This window comes from Lolium rigidum, chromosome 1, assembly GCF_022539505.1.
Source record: "Lolium rigidum isolate FL_2022 chromosome 1, APGP_CSIRO_Lrig_0.1, whole genome shotgun sequence".
Classification (NCBI taxonomy): Eukaryota; Viridiplantae; Streptophyta; class Magnoliopsida; order Poales; family Poaceae; genus Lolium; species Lolium rigidum.
In genome coordinates this window covers 292595354-292617141 of record NC_061508.1, presented here as the reverse complement: position 1 = coordinate 292617141, position 21788 = coordinate 292595354, and the positions used below count along the sequence as shown (strand labels likewise).

Below are 21788 nucleotides of genomic sequence, written 5' to 3'. Positions count from 1 at the left end.
ATAAGATTGTTAGGGCATAGTGCCTAGTGTCCGTAATTGGTACTTTGATGATATTGTTGCAACTTGTTATGCTTAATGCTTGTCACTAGGGCCCGAGTGCCATGATCTCAGATCTGAACATGTTATTGTTTCATCAAGATATTCATTGTTTATGGTCTTACCTATAAGTTGTATACACATGTCGTCGTCCGGAACCAATGGCCCCGAAGTGACAAGAATTGGGACAACCGGAGGGGATGGTAGCGATGTGAGGATCACATGTGTTCACGGAGTGTTAATGCTTTGCTCCGGTACTCTATTAAAAGGAGTACCTTAATATCCGAGTAGTTTCCCTTGAGGCCCAGTCCGCCACCGGCTGGTAGGACAAAAGATGTTGTGCAAGTTTCTCATTGCGAGCACGCACGACTATATATGGAACACATGCCTATTGATTGCTTTGTACTTGGACACCGTTTTATTATTATCCGCAAATGCCCCGCTATGATTGTTACATGAGTTTCTCTCATCCATGCAACGCCCGTCATCCGTCCCCGTGCCTACGGTATTTTAATCCTGCTCGTTTACTATAATCACTACTGCTTGTCTCTCGTTACTCCGATGCTCGTTATTTCACTACTCGCTCATCGCTATAAAGCTGTTACTACTCGATAAACTCTTGCGAGCAAGTCCGTTTCCAGTGTGCAGCTGAATTGACAACTCCGTCGTTAAGGCTTCCAAGTGTTCTTTATCTCCCCTTGTGTCGAATCAATAAATTGGGTTTTACTTCCCTCGAAGACTCGTTGCGATCCCCTATACTTGTGGGTCATCAAGACTATTTTCTGGCGCCGTTGCCGGGGAGCATAGCTTTATTTGGAAGTTCACTTGGATTAATATTGTTCGCTGCAAATTCTCCATCATGGGTAAACCTCGCGATACTAAGATTGCCATATTACCATCCACTACAAGAAAAGGTACAATTCTGAATACCTCTGCTGCTCTTGATTCACCATCTGTGATTGATAAACTTGTTTCACCGCCGCATGCTTGAAATGCGGGTATTTCTGCTGAATCTGAAAACTCTCATAATATTGATAATGTTTCTGCTGTGCTTGATGATAGTGGTTCATTGGGATCCTTTCTAGATGCTACAATTGCTAGGTCTAGACAAATTGAAAATACTTGAAACTCCTAATGCTACTACACCTGTTAGTTCACTCGAACTTGATTATTTTAGTGATGATCCTGAGGAAGATTATGTGGAGCTTAATGATGATTTTATTGAAAAATGCAATGCTACTACTGATGCAAGAAAAATTAAAAAGTTGCTTGCGGAACATGCTTCGTTAGATATAAACTATCTCCCGATCCTAAATTTGCCACATCTCCTATAAACATTAGGGATAAAGATTATGATTTTTCTCTTGATCTATCTCATATAGCTATTGTTGAGAAAACACCCTTTTGTGGTACTCGAAAAAGAAAGTGCTTCGTTGAACACATGACTCGAGTTATCTACTCTAAGTAGCTTGTTTTCTGATGATGTCAAGATGCGTACTTACTTTGTTGCTAAAATCTTTCCATTCTCATTAAAGGATGACGCTAAAACTTGGTATAATAATTTGCCACCTAATTCTATTAAAAGTCCAAAAGAACTGCTTGATGTTTTCTTCCGCAAATACTTTCCTGCTAGTGCTCAACATATTGCTTTGCAGAGAATTTATAATTTTGACCAGGGAGATGAAGAGAAATTGCTCGAGGCTTGGGCGAGATTTTGCTCTCTTATTAGAGCTCGGCCTGATCATGATTTGGAAAAGCATGATTTACTTGATATATTTTATAGTGGACTAACCATTGAGTCTAGGGCATACCTGGATAGTTGTGCTGGTTGTGTTTTCAGGAAAAGAACTCCAGACGACGCTGAAGAATTATTGGCTAAAATAAGCCGGAATCATGATGATTGGACTACGCCCGAACCAACTCCAACGCCAATATTGAAGAAGAGGGGTTTAATTAAATTGAATGATGAAGATATGAGGGAAGCCAAGAAGTCTCTCAAGGAGAAAGGTATTAAATCTGAAGATGTGAAGAATCTTCCCCCCATAGAAGATATATGTGAGATAATTCCCCCTTCATCCATGATTGAGGTAAACTCCCTTCAACGCTTTACTAGGGAAGATATTCCGTATTCGAAGCCTCCTGCACAATGCTTAGATGAGTTTGATAATTATATTGTTAAGCAAGAAAATTTTAATATGAGAGTAGAGAATCATTTAATGGAAAATTCTCGAGCTATTAGTGAATTGCATGATATTGTGGAGAGAACCTCCAATGATGTTAAGATGCTTGTTAAACATTTTCATATGATTCAAACTCAAATTGATCAACTCACTAAAGTGCAAAATGACTTGTTAGGGAATAATTCTAAAGAGAAACATGCTTATAAAGTAACAACTAGAGGTGGTGTCTCTGCCCAGGATCCTCTATATCCTGAAGGGCATCCCAAAAGAATTGAACAAGATTCTCAACACATTGAACCTAGTGCTCATTCTAGGAAGAAAAAGAAGAAGAAACATAAAAATGTTGTAGAATCCTCTGAACCTGCTAATGATCCTAATAGTATTTCTATTTCTGATGCTGAAACTGAAAGTGGTAATGAACATGATAATGATAATGATAATGATAAGAATGATACTCCTGATAAAGAAGAGGTTGAAGAAGAACCTGAAAAGCATGCTAAAAATAAAAAGTATACTAAAGAAGATTTTATTGCTGAGAAACATGGTAATGAAAGAGAACCTTGGGTGCAAAAGCAAATGCCTTTTCCTGCTAAGAAACTAAAATCAAAGGAAGAAGAACACTATAATAAATTTTGCGATTGGATGAAACCTTTATTCTTGCAAATCCCTTTGACTGATGCTATTAAATTGCCTCCTTATTCAAAGTATATGAAAGATATTGTTACTAACAAAAGGAAAATCCCCAATGAGGAAATTTCCACTATGCTTGCTAATTACTCTTTCAATGGCAAAATACTAAAGAAGTTGGGCGACCCAGGATACCTACTATTCCTTGTTCTATCAAGAATAATTATGTTAAAACTGCTCTATGTGACTTGGGAGCCGGTGTTAGTGTTATGCCTTTTTCTCTTTATAAGAGACTTTACTTAGATAAGTTGATACCTACTGATATATCTTTGCAAATAGCTGATAAATCTACTGCTATTCCTGTTGGTATATGTGAGAATGTTCCTGTTCAAGTTACTACTAACTCGCTTGATATTAACTGATTTTGTTGTGTTGGAAATGCCTGAAGATGATAATATGTCTATTATTCTTGGGAGACCTTTTCTTAACACCGCAGGGGCTGTTATTGATTGCAATAAAGGAAAGGTTACTTTCAATGTTGATGATAGGGAGCATACCGTTTATTTTCCCAAGAGGATTGAGAAAGCGTGTGGAGTTAATACTATTTCTAATGTGAGAACTATCAAAGTGGGAACTATTGATTGTCCTATATATGAGCCTAAAGAAGAATATCAAACTCTCGTGATTGGATCCATATCAATACAATTCAAGGTAACATGATTGATTTGAGGTTTATTTCTTCTTATGCTATGAAAAAGTTATTTGGTGACAAGACTTGATCAACCTTGTTAACGAATACTTTTTATATGCATAGAGGAGGTAAACAACATATCTTTCTTCCTCCACTTGCTCTAGTTGTTGTAGCACTTTTAATTTGCAAAGTTCCTTAGTTATTTGGAGATTTCAAAATTTTTCCTGGCCGATAATAATAAACTAAATACCCGGAAATGTGCATTTTTCAAAGTTTTCAAAAATTCACAAAAATTATACCGTTGGTCCTATTTTTCGACGAGGCACTGGGAGCACCGGAGGATGACCTGTGGGGCACCAGAGGGCGCCAAACCACAGGCCGGCGCGGCCAAGGAGGTGGCCGCGCCACCATGTGGTGTGGGCCCCCCTTTGCCCCACTTTGTCATCTCTTTCTCCCAGCACCTTCTCTCTCCCGAAAAAAACTCGTACCAAGTTCCTCTCTCTCGCGTTTTTGCTCCAGAGCTCCAGATTTCTCGATCTCTTTGCTCAGCCCAGATTTCCTGCTGAAATTTGGCACATTTGCTCCTTGAGAAGCTATGAAGAAGTTCAACTTTGGAGAGTTGTTCAAGAAAGGGACAACCAGCACCGGGAGGCCTTCTAGGGCCGCCACCCGGATTAGGCGATCATACAATGAAGACATCATCGCGCCTAGCTTCGCGCCCGAAGAGGACAACGGGGCTCCTAATGCTTCATCTTTTCCATGCTATGATTTTCTTAGGAATGCAGGGATATTGGAGGATTTCTTCACCCTTGTCAACAGGGCAGGGTTAACCACCTATGTGGGCGATGAAAGGGAGCAATATTACATGCTCACCAAAATCTTCGTCGAGAGTTTCCAGTTCAACAACAAACAATATGAGCCGACGGTTGCATTCAGGATCTATGGTAATCCTGTTACTATGCAATTGGAGGATTTTTGTCGTGCATTGGATATTATCCCTGTAGGTACAGCAAGTAGGATCGATGACAACCCCCGGGACTTGTTGGAGCTCTATCGAGGGATTACCGATGATGATTGTCGCACCATTCAGCGTGGCAAGATAAGGAACATTCAACTCCCCGCCATTAAGTATTTTGCATATTACATTGCTACTAGCATTCTTGGTAGGGAGAACACTAGCAACATTTCTAGTTACCATCTTGCTTTCTTGAATATTGCACTTACTGGTCAGACATCTTATCACCTTGGTGCTCTTATTGCTCGCCGCCTAACTACCAGGGGGCCTATTTTTGGAGGAACTATCGCACTGCGCGTTTTAACATATCTAAATCTTCCTATTGATCCTAATGATGTGCCATTGGCCCCTAGGAAACTTGATATTGCTGCTATGAAGAGTCATCATTTTGTTACCGCTGATTCTACTTTAGATAATATGGTCTATAGAATGTTGTTTTCTGACGGGGATGAGAAGGAAATTCCTTTTCCCCAACCAGGTTTGTTCAGTATTGACAGGCAATCATGGTCGTGCACTAAGGAGGAAGTGGATGAGCATTTGAAGATAAAAGACTTCCACCAGCAACATGACTCCGAGGACGCCAGGGCCTCCTACGACCACACCGTCACGTATCCGGGTGCTTCTTCTAGCACATACCCGGAATACGATCCATCTTCGTCATACTACGGAGACACTACCTCATGGGATCGATGGGATTGAACTCCACTTAGGCCAAAAGCCTAAGCTTGGGGGGAGGTATACCGGCATCACTCATTCTTTGCATATTATGGTTGCTGGATACTTGCACATACTTGTTTTGTTCGTTTGAGTGGTTTTCTAATGAGAGGAAGATGATATTTGGGGAAGTGCTGCCTGAAAACAGATTCTGGAACGTTACCGTAAAAATTCTCAAAAATAGCCAGAGCGTCATTTTGAGCTGCCAATTTTTGTGCAGGTTCCCCAGGTTGTTATCTAACTTTCATTAGTTGAACACTTTTCGATCTGAGAAACGTAAGATTTTTGTAAAAATCGATTTCTGTACTGCTGTTAGGTTTTGGCAGATTTCTGCCATCCTGCTGTTATGTGTTTCTTTTAGTTTGCTATTTCTTGTTTTCGCTTTGTTTCTTTCCCAAAACACAAAAAGACCAAAAATATTTCTGTTGTTTCTCTTCACCATTTGTTTGCTTTGGTTTCTTGCATTTGTTTCACTTTATTTGCTATTGCTAGTTTGCTATAAGAAAACCCAAAAAGATTTTGCTTTGTTTGTTTGTTTCCTTTTGTTCTTGTTTCTAATTCGAAAACACCAAAAATATTTGCTGTTCTTCTTTGGTTTGTAAAGTTCTTTATGAGTTCAATGGTCTTCGGTGGCTGGAGCGTGGTTTTCATTTCATATTATCCAAGCTACACAAGTGAAAAGGCAATAATGACGATCTACGACAATCTGATTGTGGTGAGAGGCTGGTATGAACTCTATTTGTTTTCATTTTTGTACATATACTCATCCATGTGAGCATGCTTAGTTGGTTCATGTGAGGTATATGTTATTTGAGAAAGTCTAGTAGTTTATGGTCTCTCATGTTTAGCTCCAATTTATTAATATGAGTAGCATGTCATGGATGTTTGCTTGCATTGTTTTATTCATAAGTAAGTATGGCATTGTGGTATCCTCCTCTGAATAATTCATTTATATCGACTTGGCACATGCTCACGCATGCATATGACTGAACAAAAAGTCAATTAAGCCTCGATGATCTATATTGCTTCGAGTTCTTGTATCACTTTTATGCCTCCGTTAATTTATTTTGCCGCAAGCATGATTATGACAGTTACTGCTCTCTTGATTTGTCGCTCCCTAGTCTATTACTAGCCTTCACTTGTACTGAGCGGGAACGCTGCTCGTGCTTCCAAACACATGAAAACCAAGTTATTCCGAGTGTCCACCATAAATACCTATGCATGGCATTTCAAACCATTCCAAGTAAATTCTCATGCGCTACCTTTAAAACCTTCAAAATGCTTCTCAATTTGTGTTTATGTTTCATAGCTCATGAGGAAGTATGTGGTGTTTAGCTTTCAACCTTGTCATTTACTTTTGACGGACTCTCACATGGACTAGTGGCACATCCGATTATCCAATAATTTTGCAAAAAGAGCTGGCAATGGGATTCCCAGTCCCGAATTAATTAACTTAATAGACACTCCTCCATGGTTTGTGATTGTTGGACGGCACCCGAAGGATTCGGTTAGCCATGGCTTGTGTAAGCAAAGGTTGGGGGGAGTGTCATCATCATAATAAAACTAAAGGCACTCCTTCATGGCATGTGATTGTTGGTAGGCACCCGAGGATTCGGTTAGCCATGGTTTGTGTAAGAAAGGTTGGAAGGAGTGCCAAATAAATATGCAATAATTCATGGGAGCCGCTCTTGAAAGTCCGGTTGGCGAGGTAGTTAGTGTACCCATTACCATTCGTTGACAACAACAAACACCTCTCAAAATGATTTTACTCCTGTCTTTATAAAAATGAAAAGCTCTAGCGCATGTTAATCCCTGCTTCCCTCTGCGAAGGGTCAATCTTTTACTTTTATGTTGTGTCTCCATTATTTCTTTGAGCACTATCTTGAGAGCACAACCTGTCATTCTTAGTATAATATGCTTGTCTCAAAATATGATTGATTGTGGTATAACTTTGATGCATTTATCTTTTGACAATCACTACTTCTAGTCTTTCTATGAACTCCGAGAGGTGCCCGGGCATTTATGTTTTGCCAACCAAATACGAGCAAGCGAGATACCACTTTATCATACTCTCTTATGAACATTGCAATCCTGCTTATATACATGATTCATGATGCTTATTATTAGTTGTTGGTACCTCTCCGTGATTGACATAGTTGTTAGATGATCTTATTTGCATGTATCTCATTATGAACTGCTTGAGTATTAGCCATTGCATGAGAATATATACATCATATGAGCAAATGTGTTCGTGAAAGTTCTTTTATCGCTCAGTTGTTAACTGAATTGCTTGAGGACAAGCAATAAGCTAAGCTTGGGGGGAGTTGATACGTCTAAAACGTATCTACTTTCCCGAACACTTTTGCTATTGTTTTGCCTCTAATTTGTGTATTTTGGATGCAACTAACACGGACTAACGCTGTTTTCAGCAGAACTGCTCCAGTGTCTCGTTTTTGTGCATAAATCCAACTTTCAGGAAAATCCTCGGAATTTATGCAGAAGGCCCTATTTTCCCAGAATAATGACGGAGCCAGAAGGTCAAGTAAGGTGGAGGCCCGAGGGCCCCACACCATAGGGCGGCGCGGCCCAGGGGGGGCCCGCGCGGCCCTGTGGTGTGGCCCCCTCGGCCGGCCTCCGACGCCCTCCTTCGGACTACTTATCGGCCTCGACCTAAAAACGCACGGGGAGAAGTCGAAGTCGCCAGAAACCCTCCAGAACGCCGCCACATCGCGAAACTCCGTCGCGGGAGCCAGAAGTCTCCGTTCTGGCACTCCGCCGGGACGGGGAACTCGGAGGAGATCATCGCCGCCATCACCGCCAACGCCTCTACATCAACCAACCATGTTTCCCCCATCCATGTGTGAGTAATTCCCCCGCTGTAGGCCGAAGGGGATGGTAGGGATTGGATGAGATTGGTCATGTAATAGCATAAGATTGTTAGGGCATAGTGCCTAGTGTCCGTAATTGGTACTTTGATGATATTGTTGCAACTTGTTATGCTTAATGCTTGTCACTAGGGCCCGAGTGCCATGATCTCAGATCTGAACATGTTATTATTTCATCAAGATATTCATTGTTTATGGTCTTACCTATAAGTTGTATACACATGTCGCTGTCCGGAACCAATGGCCCCGAAGTGACAAGAATTGGGACAACCGGAGGGGATGGTAGCGATGTGAGGATCACATGTGTTCACGGAGTGTTAATGCTTTGCTCCGGTACTCTATTAAAAGGAGTACCTTAATATCCGAGTAGTTTCCCTTGAGGCCCGGCTGCCACCGGCTGGTAGGACAAAAGATGTTGTGCAAGTTTCTCATTGCGAGCACGCACGACTATATATGGAACACATGCCTATTGATTGCTTTGTACTTGGACACCGTTTTATTATTATCTCGCAAATGCCCTGCTATGATTGTTACATGAGTTTCTCTCATCCATGCAACGCCCGTCATCCGTCCCCGTGCCTACAGTATTTTAATCCTGCTGTTTACTATAATCACTACTCGCTGTCTCGTTACTCTGTCTGCTGTTATTTCACTACTGCTACTTGCTATAAAGCTGTTACTATCGATAAACTCTTGCGAGCAAGTCTGTTTCCAGTGCAGCTGAATTGACAACTCCGCTGTTAAGGCTTCCAAGTGTTCTTTGTCTCCCCTTGTGTCGAATCAATAAATTGGGTTTTACTTCCCTCGAAGACTGTTGCGATCCCCTATACTTGTGGGTCATCAAGCATCGTGAGCTTCCGCCTCCGATGCGGCCTCCGGATCCGTGGTGCCTGTGGTGGGGACTCGGACGAGAGTTCCGAGTTCGCCTTCCTCGAGGGCTTCGAGCTAAGGCACAAAGCTAACACTTAGACAAAAAGTTTGAATGCAAAAGAAACAGTAGACTAAGTCAAGATGACGTACCGCGGTTCCGGAACCATTCATGTGAATGTCTTTGTTGCACACGTGAACGTGAAGTTCACGCGGAATCTTGATGAGGAGCCGGATCCTCTTGTCGATGGCATCGGCGGAGAGATTATCCTTTGTTGCGCGCATCGGGTCGTCGCGCCCTGTGTACTGGAACATCAGGCGATCCCTGTGTTGGAGCGGCTGGATCCGCTTGGTGAACCAGGACAGGGTCAGGTCCTTCCCTGTCAGCCCCTCTTCCGTGAGCTTGCAAATCCGCCTTACGGCGCGTGTGAGTTGGGGCGACTCGGAGAGGTGGGGGCAGTGCGACCATGCCGGAAGCTCGGTGGCGGGGTAGTTCTTGAACGGCGGCAATCTCCTTGTGCTCGCCGGGTCGGAGACGTCCTTCAAGTAGAAGAAGCCCCCAGACCAGTACCGCGCGGATTCGTGGCGGTCGGTATGAGGGTAGACGCGGCCAGGGCGGATCATAAAAGTGATGGATCCGCACGTCGCCAGCTCGGTGGACTGGCGGATCCTCTCCTTCTTGACGGTAAAGTAATATTGGAACAGGGAGAGCTCGGGAGTTACCCGGAGATGGCCCTCGCAGAGGGTGACGTGATTGCTGATCGCAAGCACGCTATTCGGAGAAATGTTATGGGGCTGGAGCCCATAAACCTTCAGGATCTCCAGGAAGAAGTCCGAAGGCGGAAATGAGAAGCCCCGCTCCACTAGTGCTTTTGTCAGCACCATCTCGTTGTCTTGGGGGGCTGGAGCTAAGGCGTTTGGAACTGACCTCCAGCTTCCGGGTTGCAGGAAGCCTTCCGCCTCGAGGTTCTTCAGCTCCATCTCAGTGGTGTTACAAGGCCACCATTTCCCCTTGGCTTCAGAATCTCGCTGACGAGCCTTCGACTTTTTGGCGGCGATCTCTTCCGCCTTGTGCTCCTCCTGATCCTTCCCAGAGGCTTTCTCCGGGTTAGCAGAGGTCCCTTCGGCATCCTTGTCGGAATCCTTTGAAGGATCCAGCTGGACTGGGACGAAGGGTGGAGGGGCGGAGGAGATTGGGGTTGCCAAGATTGGCTCAGCGGTTGGAGGCGGAGTCGCGGAAGACATCTGAAGATAAAAAAGATCGCGGAAATGCAAAGTTTAGTCGGATCCAACGTCGTCATCCTAAAGTTCATCCCTACCAACTACGGCGCGAGGACGAAGCGCGAGGACTCACTGTGATGGATTCCGCGGTGGTCGGAGTCGCCGGCGACGAGGTTTTTGCGCGGTGGCTCGCTGAAGTTAAGAACAGGACGAACTCTGTGCGGTGGCGAAGCAGCTCCGGCGAAACTCCGGTGAGGTTCGGCAGATTCCGGCACGGCGGAGAGAAAGCTCGAGGGCGGCGCTTCGCAGAGAGGTAGAAAGGGGGGTGAATGAGGATTAGGGGTCGACGGCGGATATTTATAGGCCGGAGGGACGAGATTCGTGCTCCGCATCCCGTGGTCGGAACGCAAGCGTCGCACCGTTGGATGCGTGACACGTGTCCAAAACCCTAAACGGTAAAAATGGCTAGAGATAAGTTACCGCGCAAATCGCGCGAAAATGGCGCCAGAATTGGCGGAACCGTTTGAGTCTTTTAAGATTCCGCGTAGTCGCGTGAAGATCAACAGCTCTCATTCGCAAAGCAGGGGAGTAACCCGGAGACGTATTTTGAACCGTCGATGGATGAAGTCCCGCAGGATGGGAGTATTTTCCGACTAAAGGTTGGGAAGAGAAGAAAATGTGAAGTTGGAGTTCTTTAAGTTTCTCCGCGTTACCAACATTGCCGGAGACCATAATGGACTAGCAAGGCGGAAACAGCAGGCGAAACTCGGAGAACTCTGGGGGCTACTGTTGTGGGTATACTTCATGGGTGTACCATCGACAGTGCCTAGATCCGGCAAGCCCGGGTGACCCACAGATGGTGATGAGGCATGTGGCTCATCGGGCGGCCCAGTTTCTTCGTTGATCCTGACGGAAGAAGTCCGGCCCAGGAGCAGGGAGCCGGATCCGACCGACCTCGAGGAGGAACCCGGATCCACGAAGGCCCATTAAGGGACCCGGATTCGGTACGACATAGATGGAAGGGCGGATCCTTGACGTACACGGCAAGACATTGTATCGTAGTTAGGCAACCTGTATCCGGGTAGGACTCTCCATGTAAATCCTAGATCCGTGCGCCTTTATAAGCCGGATCCCGGGAGCCCTAAAGGCACAATCACAACTCATTGTAACATCGCGAAAGCGCCCAGATAATTCCAGACAAGCAGCAGTAGGCCCTGTCATCGTGCAGGTATTCCGAAGCTGTGTAAATCGCGTACCACCGTCCCGTGTGCACTCCGCCCTATGGCCCCTACTTCTTCTCCCCCTCGTGAGGATCCCTCCTCCGAGGTACCGTCGATTAGACAACGACACTACCACTTCACCATATCGAAGAAGACGATGAAAAAAAAACTAAAGTAACAAACGAGAACTCTCAATCACACTTATCGCCAGCTTTTGCCACACTTTGTGGCTTCTAAATTCTCAATCACACTCTTGTGGCTTCTAAATTCTCAATCACACTTTCGTGCCCGTCAAACTTGACAAACTTAGCTTTGGCGAATTGTTACAAGTACGATTTCTTAGTGGAAGTACGTACTGACTCATAGATCGATCATCGGTAGTCTTTCTATTGAGTAGAAAAAGTATATCAGGGTCTTTTACTAGCTTTTCTTATTAATTATGTGGGTAGATGTGCCAACACGGACAAAGTTAGGATATTTTTTTCCATGAACAGAGTTAGTATAGTACTAGGACAAATGCCCGTGCGTTGCCACGGGATAGGAAATTTTAGTAGATAATAAACTGAAGCATGTGTCCTAATTTATGTGTGTTCAAATGATTGCTTAACTGTGTTAAACTTGCTTCCATTTTCCTATAATCCCTTTAGTATATGCCTCAAGTTTATATCATCATCGTACTTGGAAACATAATTTTAAAATGTAATATTTGTATACTTGGTACGATCTGTATTAGTCAACTCTACTTTGTGTCAATCACATCGAGAAAAAGTTCAGGCAATATGAAAAAGCCGGAAAATAAATTATATTGTTCCAAGTTTACACAAAGATGTAGTGATATGCATAGATCATTCATAGACATTTAGATTTAAAAAATTACAATAAATTATTATTCAGATACATGAAAAGACAACTCACACATATACCAAATCGTGGATCATTGGTTAATGACCATCCAAAGACACATAAAGATCAAGGTGATGGAATAGTTTCTTATCACAACACACACCACACACAAAAAATTAACCTATCAAAAACATGTAGACATCATTTCGAGTGCGGCGGTTCCCAAGTTAGGACCGAGTGGAAGACAAGCTGGACCGAATAATAGGGTGCATTGAGATAGAGCGAAGTCAAATTGTCCATAGGGTGATCTCCAACGGAACCACCAAATACGCCCAAGCAAACGGAGGCAAAGGGATATTTTTCTGTGTCAAAGAGGGAGTAAGATCTACAATAGAAATTATGAAGTTACCAGTAAATGAACGGTATATAATAAATAATACATTGAATTCATTGGTGAATAATAAATGAACACAAGAACAACTTGGGGGATAAATAAATAATCAACCCATGTAATATTTGGAAACAAATAAGTATTTAAATTATTTTTAAATAATGTTTCTAATTGGTTCACAGAACCATTTTTACAGTTTTATTGCCCAAAGAGTGATAGTAAAACTCTTTGTTACAGTATATTAAAGAAACAACATATTGCTTAATTATGTGATGGATTGAAACGTGTTTGAAAATATGATTTATAAATGAATAATGTGAGAGGGGAATAAATAATATTAATGATCGATCTATTACCTAACATTTGGTACAGATTGCCAAAGTTGCATTTCCAAATTATCTAACATGTGAACTGAATAGACAAAATGTACAAAATCGCACAACAAAGATGAAGTAAACTATCAACAAACTACCATGGCCCTTGAGTTAGTTCCTACAATATTTCATGGTTCTGGAATAATATACGAACATAACAATACTTTTTTGTTCATCAAAAAAGTGTCGGTGAATTAATTTTCTAGAACATCCATATCCAAAGAAGAACCGGTAAAGTACGTATGTTGAGCAAGCATTGTCTCCAATATAAGCCTCTTCCCCAAACAGGAATATGCCTCAGGTCCTCCTGAAGTTCTTCTTTAGAAAAGATACAGAAGTCGTATATGCTCTGAATGAACCTGCACCCCACAAAATAATTTATTTTAGCACCAGCATGTGCACCTTATGAATCCAAAAGGGCAAACAATGATACCAACAATTATCTCAGATATGGTTAGTCTAGCACCTACAGGCATTTTAAAATTCAGCTCAAGACACATTTGATAACTAAACCATAAATCATTGGCTCATGGACAGAACCTGCCTAGCCAACGTACTGATAATTTGGCTCCTTTCATTTCCTTTCTCCAAAATATGCTACAAAAGAGCTACATTATAACAGAGGATGTTGCACTTTTGCTGAAACCAATATCAGTGGTTTAAGTTGGATGGTAGACACTGGAAGGTTGGGAGTGCAGACCATGTTTGTCAACTATTTCAGCTGCATTCATGACATTAGGAATATCTTGTTTGTTTGCAAATACAAGCAACACATCATCACGCAGCTCATCCTATATCACAGAAAGTTACCCTGATAATTACGAATTGGGTAATATAGAATGGAAACAAAATCTAAATGTTCTATCTCTACTACTTAAAAAGACTAAAGTGGTTCCTTATTCTGCCCCAATACGTTTGGTCGTCCTTGGTCGTTCGTCGTCCCGCAAACCGTGCCTCGCGAAAAAACCGCTTCGTCAAAACCATCGCTTCTCTCAACCCACCCACAACCGCACATCGGCCGCCGTCCATCTCCCTGTCTCCCATCTGCACGCCACGCCCGACCCAACCGCCAACGTTGCCACACCGCCGCTCGAGCCCTATGACGCCGCCACACCGTCTACCATGAGTGGCTGGGTTGTTCCCGCTCGGCGACCTGCCGCCTGAGGACCACTCCGTCGCCTCGACGCCGGCGCCCGCCGCCCGCCCGCAGCCTCTCCGATTGGATTCCTCCGCAGAATCACCCCCACACCCGAGGTGAGAACTCGCGGCCCTCCTCCGGCCCCCTGGTTTTCTTCGTCATCGTTAGCCTCGATTCGATTTGTTCGGAGCCGATCGCTTTGGTAGGTAGGAGGATCCGATCTGGATGTGCTCGCGCTCCTGGGCGTCGATTTGGTTAGCTCGCCGCTCGTTTTTGTGGACGCGGCGTGAACTAGGGTTTGGGTTAATCTGTGCTCGACATTAGGGCTCGGTTCTCGATTAGGATTCCGTGGTGTTGTTGACTTGTTGTTTCAGTTCGGTCAAAAAATCGTGGCACTGTGCGTATCGGTTGAATTAGACTACCTCTCCTTAGTGATGGAATGTTTGATTAGATTTGATGATCTCGTCGGATGGTAGTTCCGAGTATAATTCAGTGCTGTCCGTTTTGATTAGTAGCGTGTGGCCAGATTAGATGAAGGGGCGGCCCTTGCATGAATGTCTTGTGTCATTATTTCGTTTATTTTGTTGCCGGCTAATAAGCCGGTTGCGTCGGCACTCCCGGAGATTGCCCTCGTCACATGCTCATTATTTTGTTGGTGAGCTTAGTCGTAGAGCCAACCGAGTAAAGTAGATTGTTCCGGCCATGATACACCATGTGTACTGATTTCTTCAATATAAATCGAATGAAATGTAATGATGGGGATGCTTTTGGTTGAGCCATTTGTGTATGAACATAGATGGGAGGTGCGTGCATAGCTGCATAGAACCCCCCATCTGCTGCCATGAGTCATCTTCGGCAAGCGGAAGACCCAATTTTGTTTGCATCTCTCCTCCTCCTCCTCTTAATTAGATTGCAATATCTATACAAGAACAGTCCCGTTAGAGGATTTCTGGCAAGATATGTGTATTTATGTTTGGAATTTTGGTCGATTTGGTCTGAAATTTTGATGCGCGCTACTCGAATTGAGGATTCCAGCTCTGTGATTCTAGCACGGTTTTGTTTGTTTGTGTTTAGGTGATGCTGAAACAAAGATTGCCTTGCTCGTAGCGAGATGGCGAGGACCCGGGGAGGAAGGAAACCATGTTGTTCCCGCATGGCGCCGGTAATTTGGGTGGCGTGCGGGATGCAGCTTCCCCGACGCTACTAGGTATTGTTGGAACAAGCTAGCTTTCCTAGGCAAACATCGATGGTCCAAGTACAATTTATGCCAATCGGTGGTTCATGTGACATTAGCTAAACTCTATTTTGATGTTACTTTTGGTACCACTCCGATTGCTCATGTTGTCAAGGCTATTTAGTATTTAATGTTCTGAATTTGTCTCTTCTCTCATTTGTCCTTACACCTACATAATTCAGTTTTCTTGTTCAGTGTTCGCCTCATTTGAAAACGTATGCTTGCAATATCTGGCCAATAGATGGTTCTCTATGCAATTTGATTTGATATGATATGATATATGATGCTGCAGGTGCGCCTCATACGCTCGTCATCAAGAATATCCCCATTTGGTATAGGTTGGTTCAGATGTTGCCCAATATTCCTTTATAAATCTATGTTGTCTTGTGTCTTATTTTTTATGTATACCAACACCGGTATTTAGTTATCTAATTTGTGTCCTTATGGGTGCAGTAATTTGGTGTTGTTCAAACAAGAAAGTTTAAGACGCCCAAGACCGAAGGTGATGGTTTTTGCGAGATCAAGTGGTGGCCACTTTGTGGAGGGATGTGGTTCAGTCCATGGAAGACGTGAGGATGTGAGTCTTGTCTGTGACTACATGCACCTGCATCGGTATGCTTACGTAACTAAAGCTGCCGCTATATTTTTTAGTCTTTTCACCGGTCATTTTGGGCTTGTGTTTTTAGTGGGACACAAATGATGATTTCAATGGGGTGATGTATTGCAATTGATTCTCCTTTCCATAGAAAATTTTCCGAGGTAGATCGGGACAGAATTTTTCATGCCGTATTTCTCCTCGAGTCGGCATTTTGCGTGCTATTGGCAACTATTGCGGGCGTGCATCCTACCCAGTAGTTTTCATGTGGTATGGGAATACAAAATCTAGAAAGACATTATTTTTTTGGTACAATTGTTTCGTGAAGAAATATGTCCTTTATATACTCACCCAATTTTGGCTGGCGATGGTAAGCTTGTATTCCAGGAAGCGGCAAAGCGAAGCTAATCATGTTGGTTCACTGACCTTGAATTTTGGTACTAATGTGAATTGATCACTCCCAATGCATCAGATCTCTTGTTTTACAGCCAGATTGTGCTGCATTTTTTCATTCCCTTTGAAGAACTCTCATTTATATCTTTACTTAATTGCTAGAAAAATACCATATTGATCTTCAACCACTTATTTCCCTTTTCCTAACATTTTTAAGTCTACAACTTTGTTCTGGCAGTTTGCTTGGTTAAAAATTGACAAGGTTTTGTCTCTGCATTTATATCTTTACTTATTTTTGCAGTTTTCACTCTGGCATTTTTAGAAGTTACTTTTTATTTAGCTTATATGCATGAATTTATATGACCTCGCTTCATTTCATATTCTAGCTATAGTATAATCCATAGACTAAATATGAGAACGTGCTTTAGAATAGGTTAGTACTTTATTTGGAACGTATGGAGTACTTATTATTGAATGCTGATGCTGAATTCTAAATATGGTTGACCTATAGGATTATCTGATCCATATATCTTGCCTGCACCTTTTGTTACGTATGAGAATGAGATGCAAATTATCCCTTAGAACTATTGTATTGTGTCATCTTTCTTCAGAATTATCTAAACATATGTATCCATTTGATTCTATAAGGTTTCCTCTAAATCATCGCTTATGCATTCATATCAAAGGAATTATGTATGATGAAGTTATTTTGCTTTGCAAGATCAACCACCTATTTATTCACAACTTGAAGTGTCAACTATACATATAGAGTTAGTGTTCGCTGCTGGTAGTTAAATTTCAAGTTGTTTCTTGATACAGACCTACAAATATAAAACATAACATCTTTCGAGTCATAGAGGCTACATTTGGCCTCATTACTTCTAATTATACTCATTGATACCAACTTGAACATGAGATAGAATTCCACGATTAGTATTCTGTGGCATTGTTCTTTTGTTAGGGCATATGCTGCATTGATCTCTCGCTTGTACTTCGTGCCACAAGATATTTCCGGGATCCAACTATACTTGATATTGGTACACATCCAACTGGTAATGGTTATCATTAGGACGAGAAAAAGCATAGCCCAGACTTCCCTTGATTTTTTTCAGCATAAGGTACTTCTTTATAGATGAAAGGACAAATCCACATCCCTAGGATAATTTTATAAATTAAACTTGAGTTAAAAGAATTACTTTGGACAGGAAAATATATCAAAAAACCAACTTTGTACTGAAGAATGTTCAATACACTGTCTACCCAAGCAATTATATGAATACTCATGTGTACATTTTTGTCAGCCCCATTTCTTTATTTTCCTAGGCATATGTTACGCATTTACTTGCATTATCCTATTACTGCGGTCTTAGGATCACATTTATATCTTGTAAGCTCTGTCTGAAGAGTATGAAATATCAAATATTCATGTGACAATTAATTAGATTAGAGAATTACACCATTTCATACAAAACAAAAAGGAGAAGGATATTGTCTCTATGTTTATGTATCCTAGGGATCTTATTTTTTTCACAAGTTCAATGTTGTAAATCCAGGGAGTGAATAATCAAGAAAAAATGTCTGTATGTACAATCCAATCAATGGTTATTTGTTCCTATAGTTTACTGTTAAAAAGCATTGGACTACAAATATCCATTGTATAAAAGTCTTAAATTAGCATGGAAAGATGGCTAACAAATTTCACTCAAACTTTAGTTTAACCGGAAAGCCCGCATTGATACCGCCAAAGCTGTAAATGTCTGCAGATCGTCCTTCCGATCATAATTGGGCTCTTGGCATTTCAATTTAACAATTTATGAGCTAATAAAGAGGATTAGTATCCTTTAGGATCTTCTTTGGAGGGTTGTCTGTTTGTAGCTTGCTAGACATACAATATCTTTCCTATCGATTTGTACAAGATGTAGAATCATATAGCTATATTGAAAATGTGCTATGCCACCGACTTGGTATTTACGAGGAGTATATGGACTGAAGTTGTCGTAAAACAACCCTTGCTCATCCTCCATCTTTGCCCTGGATTCATCTATTTGATTTGTGACCTTGCCATCTTCTTCCTGCAGGCTCTCATGTAGTACCAAGGGGCAGCTGCACGACAAAGAGTTGGGAGCGAGGGATGCGAGCTGGTGCATGAGAGGCGGAAGTTCGGACGGTGAGCCTTCTCCATCTCAGCATTTGGTTTCCCTTCTATTTTCTACTTTGTAGATAATAGAACATTTAGATTTTGTTTCCATTCTATATTACCCAATTCGTAATTATCGGGGTAACTTTCTCGTGATATAGGATGAGCTGCGTGATGATGTGTTGCTTGTATTTGCAAACAAACAAGATATTCCTAATGTCATGAATGCAGCTGAAATAGTTGACAAACATGGTCCGCACTCCCAACCTTCCGAGTGTCTACCATCCAACTTAAACCACCGATATTGGTTTCAGCAAAAGTGCAACATCCTCTCGTTATAATGTAGCTCTTTTGTAGCATATTTTGGAGAAAGGAAATGAAAGGAGCCAAATTATCGATACGTTGGCTAGGCAGGTTCTGTCCATGAGCCAATGATTTATGGTTTAGTTATCAAATGTGTCTTGAGCTGAATTTTAAAATGCCTGTAGGTGCTAGACTAACCATATCTGAGATAATTGTTGGTATCATTGTTTGCCCTTTTGGATTCATAAGGTGCACATGCTGGTGCTAAAATAAATTATTTTGTGGGGTGCAGGTTCATTCAGAGCATATACGACTTCGTATCTTTTCTAAAGAAGAACTTCAGGAGGACTCGAGGCATATTCCTGTTTGGGGAAGAGGCTTATATTGGAGACAATGCTTGCTCAACATACGTACTTTACCGGTTCTTCTTTGGATATGGATGTTCTAGAAAATTAATTCACCGACACTTTTTTGATGAACAAAAAAGTATTGTTATGTTCGTATATTATTCCAGAACCATGAAATATTGTAGGAACTAACTCAAGGGCCATGGTAGTTTGTTGATAGTTTACTTCATCTTTGTTGTGCGATTTTGTACATTTTGTCTATTCAGTTCACATGTTAGATAATTTGGAAATGCAACTTTGGCAATCTGTACCAAATGTTAGGTAATAGATCGATCATTAATATTATTTATTCCCCTCTCACATTATTCATTTATAAATCATATTTTCAAACACGTTTCAATCCATCACATAATTAAGCAATATGTTGTTTCTTTAATATATCGTAACAAAGAGTTTTACTATCACTCTTTGGGCAATAAAACTGTAAAAATGGTTACGTGAACCAATTAGAAACATTATTTAAAAATAATTTAAATACTTATTTGTTTCCAAATATTACATGGGTTGATTATTTATTTATCCCCCAAGTTGTTCTTGTGTTCATTTATTATTCACCAATGAATTCAATGTATTATTTATTATATACCGTTCATTTACTGGTAACTTCATAATTTCTATTGTAGATCTTACTCCCTCTTTGACACGAGAAAAATATCCCTTTGCCTCCGTTTGCTTGGGCGTATTTGGTGGTTCCGTTGGAGATCACCCTATGGACAATTTGACTTCGCTCTATCTCAATGCACCCTATTATTCGGTCCAGCTTGTCTTCCACTTGGTCCTAACTTGGGAACCGCCGCACCTGAAATGATGTCTACATGTTTTTGATAGGTTAATTTTTTGTGTGTGGTGTGTGTTGTGATAAGAAACTATTCCATCACCTTGATCTTTATGTGTCTTTGGATGGTCATTAACCAATGATCCACGATTTGGTATATGTGTGAGTTGTCTTTTCATGTATCTGAATAATAATTTATTGTAATTTTTTAAATCTAAATGTCTATGAATGATCTATGCATATCACTACATCTTTGTGTAAACTTGGAACAATATAATTTATTTTCTGGCTTTTTCATATTGCCTGAACTTTTTCTGATGTGATTGACACAAAGTAGAGTTGACTAATACAGATCGGACCAAGTATACAAATATTACATTTTAAAATTATGTTTCCAAGTACGATGATGATATAAACTTGAGGCATATACTAAAGGGATTATAGGAAAATGGAAGCAAGTTTAACACAGTTAAGCAATCATTTGAACACACATAAATTAGGACACATGCTTCAGTTTATTATCTACTAAAATTTCCTATCCCGTGGCAACGCACGGGCATTTGTCCTAGTTATCTACAAAGTAGAAAATAGAAGGGAAACCAAATGCTGAGATGGAGAAGGCTCACCGTCTGAACTTCCGCCTCTCATGCACCAGCTCGCATCCCTGCTCCCAACTCTTTGTCGTGCAGCTGCCCCTTGGTACTACATGAGAGCCTGCAGGAAGAAGATGGCAAGGTCACAAATCAAATAGACGAATCCAGGGCAAAGATGGAGGATGAGCAAGGGTTGTTTTACGACAACTTCAGTCCATATACTCCTGTAAATACCAAGTCAGTGGCATAGCACATTTTCAATATAGCTATATGATTCTACATCTTGTACAAATCGATAGGAAAGATATTGTATGTCTAGCAAGCTACAAACGAGACAACCCTCCAAAGAAGATCCTAAAGGATACTAATCCTCTTTATTAGCTCATAAATTGTTAAATTGAAATGCCAAGAGCCCAATTATGACTCGGAAGGACAGTCTGCGAGACATTTACAGTTTTGGCGAGTATCAATGCAGGCTTTACGGTTAAACTAAAGTTTGAGTGAAATTTGTTAGCCATCTTTCCATGCTAATTTAAGACTTTTATACAATGGATATTTGTAGTCCAATGCTTTTTAACAAGTAAACTATAGGAACAAATAACCATTGATTGGATTGTACATACGAGACATTTTTCTTGATTATTCACTCCCTGGATTTACAACATTGAACTTGTGAAAAAAATAAGATCCCTAGGATACATAAACATAGAGACAATATCCTTCTCCTTTTTGTTTTGTATGAAATGGTGTAATTCTCTAATCTAATTAATTGTCACATGAATATTTGATATTTCATACTCTTCAGACAGAGCTTACAAGATATAAATGTGATCCTAAGACCGCAGTAGTAGGATAATGCAAGTAAATGCGTAACATATGCCTAGGAAAATAAAGAAATGGGGCTGACAAAAATGTACACATGAGTATTCATATAATTGCTTGGGTAGACAGTGTATTGAACATTCTTCAGTACAAAGTTGGTTTTTTGATATATTTTCCTGTCCAAAGTAATTCTTTTAACTCAAGTTTAATTTATAAAATTATCCTAGGGATGTGGATTTGTCCTTTCATCTATAAAGAAGTACCTTATGCTGAAAAAAATCAAGGGAAGCTGGGCTATGCTTTTTTCTGTCCTAATGATAACCATTA

The 21788-nt window shown here is 41.3% G+C and overlaps 1 long non-coding RNA gene across 1 annotated transcript; it reads right to left on the bottom strand.

The window, feature by feature from the left end:
* Nucleotides 1-13022: 13022 nt before the first annotated feature.
* Nucleotides 13023-20704, bottom strand: LOC124696054. Its single transcript, XR_007000628.1, has 2 exons — nt 20673-20704; nt 13023-13423 (listed from the first exon to the last, which is right to left on the bottom strand). It is a non-coding gene; the product is annotated as an uncharacterized LOC124696054 (long non-coding RNA).
* Nucleotides 20705-21788: the final 1084 nt, after the last annotated feature.